The sequence below is a fragment of the Adiantum capillus-veneris genome, chromosome 25 (assembly GCF_014529385.1).
Source record: "Adiantum capillus-veneris isolate H3 chromosome 25, ASM1452938v2, whole genome shotgun sequence".
Classification (NCBI taxonomy): domain Eukaryota; kingdom Viridiplantae; phylum Streptophyta; class Polypodiopsida; order Polypodiales; family Pteridaceae; genus Adiantum; species Adiantum capillus-veneris.
In genome coordinates this window covers 73132766-73144150 of record NC_140955.1, presented here as the reverse complement: position 1 = coordinate 73144150, position 11385 = coordinate 73132766, and positions in this window count along the sequence as shown.

Below are 11385 nucleotides of genomic sequence, written 5' to 3'. Positions count from 1 at the left end.
TTACCCTGGTTTTATGAAGTTTTCCATCAGCCTCCATAAGCTGGTAGCTTCCATTGGCATACTTTTTCCTGACGATGAAAGGACCTTCCCATCGGAGTAGGAGTTTCTTATCCTTGCGCGTGTCGAAGCGATTGTCGTAGCGGAGCACCAACATTCCTTTCTTCAATTCTTTTTTCCGAAGATGCTCGTTAAAGCTAAGCCGTCTATGCTCTGCTTGTGCTGCATAATAGTTTATTGCTTCTTCTCTGTCCAGCTGCAGTCTTTCCAAGTTGATGATGTGATCTCTCAAATGCATGTTGGGCTATTGAAGCTGGCTTGCCATTACTCTGAGACTTTGTAGTTGCACTTCAATGGGTAAGATTGCTTCCTTACCAAATACTAGATGATACGGTGTGAATCCCAAGGATGTACGAAATGAAGTTCTGTAGGCCTATAAAGCTGATAGTAGATACTTATCCCAGTCTCCAGGATGATTGTTTACCTGCTTGGTAATAATTTTAGAAACCATTCCATTTACCTTTTCAACTAGGCCATTACATTGAGGGTAATATGGTGAAGAGTGCCTCCTTGTAATGCCCAGTTTCTGCATTAATTCTCCTACCAAGTCTGCTCTGAAACCTGGCCCTCTATCAGAGATGATCTCTAAAGGTGTGCCAAACCTACAGCATATGTGCTCATAGATAAATTTAGCTACCTCTACCGCTGTGATTCTAGTGGTGGTTGTAGCCTCTGCCCATCTAGTCATGTAGTCGACCCCCATGATAATGTAGAATTTTCCTGAGTTGGCCCTAGGTAATGGCCCAATGGTATCGATACCCCATTTTTCAAATGGGCCATATGAGAGAATAGGTGTCTGTGGTTCAGGCATAAGTGACCTAGTGCCGGCCTTTTGACACAACTTACATGTTTTGCACCAATGGTGTACATCACGGTTGAGGCTAGGCCATATGAAGCCTACCTGCAAGATTTTCCTACTTATTATCTCTAGGGCAAAGTGACCACCACAAACCCCGTCGTGACAGCTAGCAATTACTCCCGTGATTTCGTGAGAGAGAGGGACCTTCCTGAGTATTTGGTCCTTACCCTTACAGTACAAACCATCATTGATGAGTCGATACCTTGTGGCCTTCCGCGTCAGCCATTGCTTCTATCCCTTTGTTAAATCTGATGGGCATTCCCCTGTTTCCAAAAAATGCATGATGTCAGGCAAGGCATCACTGCCTTGAAATAGAGGGAGCTTTAGTTTTATTGCTCCAACCACCACTTCCTGTAGTCTTTCACTTTCTAGGGCATCTGCTTCTTGGTTTTGAGCCCTTGGGATATGGTGTATTTGAACTTCTTCAAACTTACCCAACAAGGTTTTTACACCACTTAAGTGAGTCCTTAAACTAGGATTCTTGCATGTCCATGCTCCATTTACTTGCCTTACCAGAAGTAGAGCATCCCCAAATACATTAAGGCGTTGTACACCTTGCGAGACGCACCATTGTAGACCCTTGGTTAGTGCTACATACTCAGCTTCATTGTTAGAATGTGAATCTAACAATTGGCCCAACGAAAATACCTTTGTCCCTTGTCATCAAAGACCACTATGCCTGCAGCTGCTTTGTCGGACGCTCGCTTGTAGGCTCCATCAAAGTAGAGAGAGTATGCTCCTTCTACCATCGGTGGTACTGGAGGTAATCTGACTTCTCCTTCCTTAGATTGCTTCTCCTTCCTTTCAAAGACTTGGTAGGTCATGAGTCCCCCCAAACTTGCCCTTGTCGTGCTTTCTACCTGTACCGTGTAGTCAAACTCTTGCAGACGAACTAGCCATTTAGTAATTCTAGCAGACACATCCATGTGTTGTACAACATAGGGAAATATTTCATCCGTGGTTAGAATCACAAATTGCTTAGGCAGTGATGAAGGAAATTTGGAATGGCAGCCTCTACACCAAAACAAACTCCATTGCGCCACAAGGGAATTTAGAGATAAGGGCACCACCTAGTCTTGGAAGCATGGGCTAGGACCGCTACACAAAGAGAGAGAGAGAGAGAGAGAGAGAGAGAGAGAGAGAGAGAGAGAGAGAGAGATCACTATGAATGAAGCATTAACCTTAGTGTAGAGAGAGAGAGAGAGAGAGAGAGAGAGAGAGAGAGAGATCACTATGAATGAAGCATTAACCTTAGTGTGTGTACAAGGAATGGATGACTTCAAACACTCCCAACACAAATAGCATGTAGATTACCAAACAACCACTCAAGGATTAGCCAAGATCACATCAAACACTCTCACACATATATAAAAGATTTCTCTTAATTAATATAAGTAAGAGAAGGAGAGGTTACTAGCATGAAACAATTTGCACTCTAGAATGTGCAAGAATAGAGTGAATGAATGAGCTTATGGGCTCATGGTGAGTGATACAAAGACTCAATGGGGCTGAGGGAGGCTTGAAGTTACAAAGGGGAAGGCCTCTTTATATAGGAAAGAGAGTGATTAGGAGTGAAGTTAAGATCCAAGTGTAATTTGTACAAATGAAGCTTGATTAGGGACATTCAACCAATGAAGAAGCTCCTTCCAAGTGATTTGTTGACCAATTAGCTCCATCATCACTTGTGTTGTCTTCACTCCTTCCTCCATAGCTTGAGTCCAAGAGCTTCCTTATTTTAAAATGTAAAGAATCTACATAAAATCAATACATATCTAGTAATAATAGAAAGGGGTTGAATGAGAACTTATGAATTACAACAAGATTAAGCATGACTTGAGAGGTGATTAGAAGAGGAATTTTGATGGGTTTTTGAGCTTGAGAGAGAGGAGGAAGGAGAGGAGGGTGAGAAGACTAATGGCTGATTTTTAGAGAAGGTCTCAATGTGGAAAAGGAAGGGTGTGTGTGTGTGTGTAAAGGTAGAGGGGGTGGTCTCCACCACAGTTGAAAAAACTGGCATCCGCCATTTTGACCATATCTCCTAGACCGTAGATGCAAAAATTATAAAAAAAATATGGCCAGAATCTCCAGCTCATCAGCTACAACTTTGATGAAGACAACTTTTCTTGGATCGGAGTGGAAGTATTTGTTTAAAATTCAGCAAAATCATGTGTCTGGTTCCTTCCTTTACCAAGTCTTCCACTTGGGTCCCATTTGTTTGAATCATCATATGGCTCCAAATCCATGATGATATGAGCCACTCATGACCCTTGAATCATGGGTGCATGGCTCCACAACCACATCATATCTTTTCTTTTCACATTTACATATTTTTCCTTCCCTTTACCACTAGGTTCTCCCTCTACCTTTCACCTCCGGTGAACTAGTCAAGAAAAAATTCCTATCAAATCATTTTTTTTAAATTTTTCCAAGAGGTTGTTCTCACTCTTTCTTTTATTGTAAATCTTTAGAAGCAAGGAAAACCAACAAAATATAATAAACAAAAATTTGTGATAGGCTCGGATCAGCAGCAAATATGACCTAAACTTTGTAGTTGCAAGTCATCATTCGACTAGAGAAGTAGATTGGCCTCATGAAAGATGTCGTCGTATCCTTTTGGAGTAGCACAGCCCCCAATGAGTCATCACCAACACTTGAGGTGACATAGAATTTTTCATCCCACTTAGGTGGTGAGATAGTTGGCAGAGTGGCTAAGACCTCCTTTACCTTGTTGTAGTGATGTTCGCTTTCCTCGTCCCAAGTGAAAGTTGATCTTTGAGTGAGTTGTTGCAGTGGTAGAACAAGTTGTGATAGTAGATGTATGAATCTACTTAAGTACCTCACCTTCTGTAGAAAAGAGACCAGTTGACGTGCGGTCGTTGGTGAAGGTAGGGCTATGAGTGCGGACACCTTACTTGGGTCGGCGTTGATACCTTTTGCTGAAATTTCATGGCCTAGTAGAATGACTTTACTCTCCCCAATGTGGCATTTATCCACATTTAATTGCCCACCTAGGCTCTGCAACCTGGCCAAACCTTCAGTTACCTTTTCTAAATGTGAAATACGGGAGCTATATATACAAAAATCATCAATGAACACTCTTATGGATGTTCAAAAGAACGGTTGAAAAACATATGTGACATATCTTTGGAATGTGGCAGGTGCATTTGTGAGACCAAATGGCATAACCCTGTATGCAAAACAACCCCATGGCGTGATAAAAGTGGTTTTTAGCTGATCTTCCAAGGCTATGCGTATTTGAAAGTATCCAGAATAACCATCACAGACGGTATAGCATTCAAAACCCTCTACTTCATTCAGAATTTCATCCAAGAAAGGGAGAGGAAAGTGGTCTCTCTTTGTAGCTGCATTTAGTGGTTTGTAGTCAACACAGACCCTCCACTTACCATTCTTTTTAGGCGTCACCACTACGGGTGACACCCATTCTGAGTTTTCTATAGGATAGATGAATCCCGCCTCCAGCACTTTCCTTACCTCGGCCAAGAGTGCCTTTTCTTGTATGACCCCCAATCGTCGTAGCTTTTGCACAACTGGTTTTACCCCTTCCTTCAGCTTAATATGATGTTCCACCACTGTAATTCCTGTGATTCTTTCATAGTTTTCAATGAACAGGTTAGGAAATCCCATCAACATTTGCAAAAAACTATCTTTCTCCTCAAGTGTTAATTCCGTAGACAACATACCCTTCAACCTACTTCCTCCTAGGCTAGGTGATTTTCTCTCCTCTTCATTGGATTTCCCTTTTGGTGATGGATCACCAGTTGTGCTTACCCTTTGTGGATCCTTCATAATGATACCTATCACATCAATGGAACTGTCACTTTCGTCGGTGGATGTGGTCTCCTCCTCAGAACTAGAAGATTCGCTAGTGGTTTCATCTGTCGATGTTTCCAGATTCATTTGCTTCTGCTTGCCAATCCTCATGTCGTAGTAGATTGTCTCCCCTTTCTTACCGGTCATGCGTAGAAGGCCAGTACCCCAGTCCTATTTTGCCTTCATGGCCATCAACCATGGCCTTCCCAAAATTAGTGGATAGCCCTCCCCCTTAGTAGGCATCACAAAAACATCTACCTCTACCTCAGTGTTGAAAGCTTTGATTTTCACGGCACTTACCACACCCACACACTTTACTTTTGCGTTGTTTGCCATCTTTGCCTTGCATGGAGAAGGCTTGTCAACCTCGAGCCCTGATTGAAGCATCATAGCTTCGCTCATTACACAGATTTGTGCACCTCCATCAATGTAGGTGTTTCCAACCCTCTTTCCTTTTATGTTTACGTCGACAATTGGAAGGATGTCATCCATGTTGCATCCCGAAATTGCTCCGGCTACCATTGTTTTGGAGCGTCTTGTACTTACCATTTTAGACCATTGTCGCCTTACTTTTGGTGCAAGATGTAGCAGCTGTGGCCATGTAATCTTCGGTCCTTGCTCTGCCACATCCAATATTAGATCATAGGGCTTAAAACTTTCCCCTAGCTGGAAGTCAGTGATGCCCAATTTCCATCGTGGCCTGGATGGCCTCTTGCTAGTTTCTCCTCTCATGCTTCTCTCATCATTTGATTGTGTAGCTTTCTCCCTCCTAGCTCTTTTCACAGTCATGGCTTCAAGTGGTTCTAAAAAGGTTACCTTCTCCTTACCCTTGTCCCTCTCCTTTGCTCTGGGTGGATCCACTACTATGGCTTTTTCTTTCTCTTCTAGCCTTATGATGTTTCCAGGGCGATCAGGTGGTGGGGCTGGTGGAAGAGGTGGGATGGATGCTTGTAGTGGTGTCTGGGGTGGACGTAGAATTTGTGTTGGTGGGGGTGGTGCTCGGGGTGGGGGTGTTCTTTCTCTAGGGGGTGACAATTGGTTCCTCCTACCTCCTCTATTATAGTTTTGTCGTGGTTTGGGACACTAGTACATACCGTGACCGTCTTCTCCGCAGTTGTAGCAATGATACTCCCTGTTTTGTCGTCGTGCTCTTCCAGGGTCTTGATCTCTTTCTTGACTCCTCCCTTGTTGTATTAAGTGGACAGACAAATTCTGCAGTTGGTCAATAATATGGACCAACATATCTTGTTGGTCATCTCTTACCCCAAGAGCCGGTGGTGGTGGTGGAATGGTGGTTGTCGTAGTTGCTGGTCGATGCGATGTTCCTGATTCTGTTGACTCAGTTTCTTTGGCTTTCATTCGCAGCTTCTTGTCTTTAAGGCGAGCAATCTCAATGGCTAACTCGTACGTAGCCGGGAATCTACCTTTCACCTTCTCCTTGAGAAGCGGCCATAAGCCATGCGTGAACCGATCTTTTTTTAGGAAATCGGGTGAGGCTTCTCCCCTTGCCAGTGACTCAACCCACCGTTCCCACAAATCCACAAATTTGGACTCATAGGTGGCATATTCTAAAAGACCCTCCTGCTTCAAGTCTCTCAACTTGTCCCACAACTTTTCTAAAGTGGTACCTCCCCCAAAGCGCCTCTTAAAAGCGGTTTTTAAGGGTTCCCAGTCATCCTTGGTTGCTTGTGGAAGTGCATTGTACCATGATCTAGCTTCTAGCTTCATGAGATGCTTAAAGATTCTAACCCGGGATTCATCCGTATCTTTGTTGCTCACTACACATGCTACTTCAAAGTCATCTAGGAAGTCTGTTACCAAATCCTCCCCCTTCTTTCCTTTAAATGTTGGAAATGCTACACTTTCCATGATTACTGAGAGAGAGCTAGAAAGACACACTGCTTAACTTGCAAAAGTTTTTTTCTTCTTTACAAGGAGGCGTGTATACCCTCTTATACTAGGACATAGATTAAAACTTCAAACGGTACATTGCCTTGTACCAAAGGTAAGACAAATGGTTGATCTGATGCCAGAACCTCAAAAAATCGTTCCCCACCCGGCATGGTGTCAATGACGTGCTGTTAGTGAGCCTTCAAATCCATTATTACCTTGATTGAGCGTACACGTGTTGGTATGTGTGATCTGTCTTGAGGTAGGTTGTACTGATTCATGTGAAGCTTAGAGGTGCTTAGTCACTGTCCAAGCTTGTGGGAGAGGGTGGTGTTCTTTCCTGAAACAAACTGAGTAGATCCCTAGTTTCTCTAGTGAGAGTGTGAGTCAATGCTTCCGCTATCTGTGCTGCAGCATCAGATGCAACTTGAAAACTAACTGTGGTAATTACCTCGGTGACTTGAGTTACCCAATTCTCAAAGTAGAATAGTGTTGATTCTCTATTGTGTAGAGCTCCTTCCATTTTGTTGTTGTGGGTTGGTTGTAGGTTGCAGACATGGTTTCTACCTTCTCCTTCTTCTTCTTGGCACTTGGCCTATGTATATCCACTGGGTTTTGCGTGTTGGTTGACTCTCTCACTGCAAATCGATTACCATTACGCCTGGCACTCGAGCTTCGATGGAGATGCGGAGTTCGTCTAGTTGTGCTTGGAGCTCTTCTTCTTCTGTCGTCCAATTAGCAAATCCTGCTAGCCATTCATCCATTCACAATAGTTTAGGGGTTTCAGTCTTGTAAACTGAAGGGTTTCATCAAAAGATCCTCAGTGGGGGCACCAAATGATGGGAGCAAAGAGAACCCCGAACCCCGACGGCCTCTAAAACACCGGGGACCGAATGGCGCGCCTCGAGCCTGTCATGGTAAAGCAAACAGGAGGCACCACCTAGCTTTAGCAGCTAGGACGCAAACAACACACCACCATAACAAAGTTTTCATTCCACAGAGATGGATGCTTAGGAGTAATGATGAAAAGGAAAGGGAATGAGATCAAGTGAGAGAGAGAGAGAGAGAGAGAGTGAGGGAGGGGGTATAGCGGCCTAGTACTTAGGCATCACAAAAGGATGGCGAATCCGCACACCCTTCACACATACACAAGCTCACTCCAAAACACAAGACTAGGTGGCGATTCCGCACACCTCACATGGGCAAAACATTGCAAGAAAACATACTCACAAAACCTCAAGCTTTATTTAGAGAATTAGGCGATGAAATGGGGAGCATAGGGTAGGGGAATGAGAAGGGAGAGAGTGGTAGAGCACATGGCGGATAGGTGGGAGTTGATTGCGAAGACTCGCACGAGGATTATGGCCATCATCCTTCATTTAGTTGCCCTTCATCTTCCATAGCCAAGGGTGTAGAGGTCATGCTCAAGACAAGCATGGTGATTGCGGTGATGGTGATGGTGTGGGTGTGGGTGTGTGTGTGTGCACTAGGCACACACAGTGCATAGTGTGTTCTTTGGTGATGTTGTGTGTTTTTGTGTGATGGTGACCCCTCTTTATATAGGGGAGGAGGGGTGGAAGAAATTCTAGAATTTAGAAATGAAGAAATCATTATCTACATAGGCCATGTGACTGTGGGACCCACTTGTCTGGCTGTGTGTATATGTGCCAGAACAACAGTCTCATGAGAGAGAGACTAAGAGAGAGAGATGGGTTGATGAAAAAAAGTGAGAGGTGACATGGAGAATAAAGTAATTACAAGAGGGGAGAGAGAGGAGTGTGTTCAGAGGTGAATCTGTGTGCAGATGTGTGTGAACACAAGAAAAATCAGGTAACCACCGGGTGGGGATGGGTCTGTGGGCACCTTTTTTAGTGAAACTGAGTGTGTGTGAGTGTGGGGGAGGTTATTTAGCTACAAGACAAGAGACATGGCGCCCTTTAGAGAGAGAGGGGGGTATTTGGGTCATGGGATATGATAGGAGAGAGAAAGAGGGGGTGGGGTATACTATTTTGGAAGATAGGGTAAGTTGCATGTGAGTTGGTGCATTATTGGTGAGTTATAATGCATTATTGGTGAGAGGTGGGGTAGCTTGAGGGGAGAGAGAAAGGAGAAAGGACAAGGGGAAGAGAGAGGGGGTTGACCTTTTGAGTGGAGGAGAGGAAAAGGGACACACGGCGGGGCAACAGTGAAGAAAAAGGAGGCAAGGTGGGGATGGGTTGCCCCGCAGGCATGAGGTGGCCTATTTTACCTTTCTCATATATTTACATAATCATACTTTATTTTTTTCTTACTTTTTCCAATGTCTTTTATCACTCCCTCCCTAAGAGGGGGTTTTAATGGGGTGGGGGACGAGAGAAGAGGGGTATGGGAGCTTGGCTTGTGAAAAGCCCCCATCACATGTTAGCCTAGAATTGTCTCCAGAAGAGCATAGTGCTCCCCTCCTTCTAGACATTAGGGGTAAACTGCTTCATTGGAGCTTGACATGGTTATCTCTTGCTTGTAGGGCTATTGTGGCAAACCAGGTGCTCTTGGCTACCATGTGGTACGTCACTTCTTGTTGTATTTTCTTGAGTTCTTGCATCAGTCAACTAGAGAGTATGATCAGGAACTTTCTATGGACAGGGAGCCGAAGTCTCTTGGTAGTTCACCCTACCTTTCTCTCAAGGAGGGCTAGGGATCGTTGTCAATCCAATACAGCAGAGTAGAGCTCTCCTTAGGAAGATCATTGTGAGAGGTCTTCTTCCAAGTGAGGAGTCTCGTTGAGCTTGCTTTAGTCTTGGGAGCAGCTGACGAGGGACTTGAGCATCATCAACCCACGTGCATCGAGAAGTGCTCGAGAGAATCTCTTACATAGAACCAGTTGGTCAGTACACAACAAGGTCACATGGTTTGCAATAGACCTCATATCTCATGCAGTCCCATGTCAGAGGGTTGCACATCTTGGGAGATTGGTTTCATTTTATATCACTCTCTGAGGATATTTAGAGCATCTAGCTATACAGCATGAGGGGATTACAAAGAAACTATTGGGATCTCATCAAGGATCTATTCGAAAAGTAAAAAACACCTCTCAAGTTGGGTCCTCCTAGCTGGATGGGGGACTTCACTCACCTTGAGGTCCTCATCATAGTTTGGGCTTGCTCAAACTCAAGTGGCCTTTGCATGTTCTTTGAGGTTCAAAGAGAGGGTTCCCTCCATAGAGTTACTATCAAGGCATCAGAGGTAGCAAAGTGTTGTTTCTAGTGGATCCGTAATGTGGGCATCAGAGAGAGGAGTTGTGTGATTGATCTTGACCCATTAGATCTGGAGATTATCCCTCTATTTATTGCAATGAGACCCTAGGGAGTGGCTTTGGCGGGATCCTCTTGCTTCAACCGATCACCCAAGGATGCCTTTCTTCTATAGAGTACAAAACACAATTGGGGCATCATATATTGGCTATTTAGAGAGAGGCCCACCCTACTGTTGTAGGTTACTGGTAGGAGAAGGGTCTCACAAACTAAGTTCCTTATAGACTTTTGGGGGTGCTTATGGGATAACAGACAGTTGAGGAGAGTCACCATGTTCTAGTGGCTAGTCACCCATCGAGCTATTGTAGTTGGGAGTTGGTTGGTCTCTATAGTGGCCCATTCAATGGGTTGTTCCACTTGTGACCACCCACTTGAGTCACAACGGCATTCTCTATGGGATTGTTGCATGGTGCAACAAGTTTGGCTTTGGATTTCATGGCTAATTCCATCCTTGTGATTAGCTAGGTAGTACACTAGTGTTGCTGCTTGGTCCATCCTCACAGGCCCATCAATTTGTTTTGAGTTGTCTTCAACTACAAGGATGATTATGATACAGGAGGGCCATCCTACACTCTAGCTTTCCATAGAGCTTACACCTTAGGATTGGAGCAGTGATAGAGAGATTTTTTGTGAGCTCATGTGCAGCTTGACTCTTTGGTTCATTTGGAGAGCTCGTTGCTTTTGCATCTTCAAGGCCCACCCCATCTCAGTGGTGGAGACTGTATGACAAGATATCTGCATGGAGAGAATACATACACTTTGAGGATAGTTTGAGAGGCTTCAGGGCAGCTCCAATTGTATGTGGGAGCACTGCAAGGAATTCCTATGACTCTAGAGTTGAGGGCCTTTCTACACATGTTCCATGGGGCTCCTAAATAGCACTACCAGCCACCTCCTCCCATATCTTGGTTTAGCCATCATTGTACATATCTCATTTTTTCATTGAGAGAGTCTCCCCTCATTCTGATGTAGTCCCCCTCTTGTCGAATAGTTTGTAGCCCTTCGGGCAGTTTAATTAACTAATAGAAGGATCTTTTTATTGGAAAAAATTGTGATCAATTAAGAAATTAAATGATGATCATATAAGGGGATTAATAGGACTAGGTGTGAACAATTGGCTTAGATACCACATGAAAGGGAATTTGGCTATGGAAAAAATTCTAATGAGCCATTCATGGTGAGGTTCATGTATTAATCACAAGAGATTAGAGAGAGATATATATTAACACTAACGATCCATTCATGGTGAGGTTCATGTATTAAATCACAAGAGGTTAGAGAGAGAGAGAGAGAGAGATTAACACTAATGTAAGTAGGAAAACATAAGGTGGATTGATTAAATTAAATGCAAATGATGGTTATAAAGTGGGCTCAAACGATGCAGTAGTGGGATGGTTACAAAGTGGGCTCAAGTGGGATACAAAGAGTGTAGCTAGGGCTTCTTTTATAGGAATATCA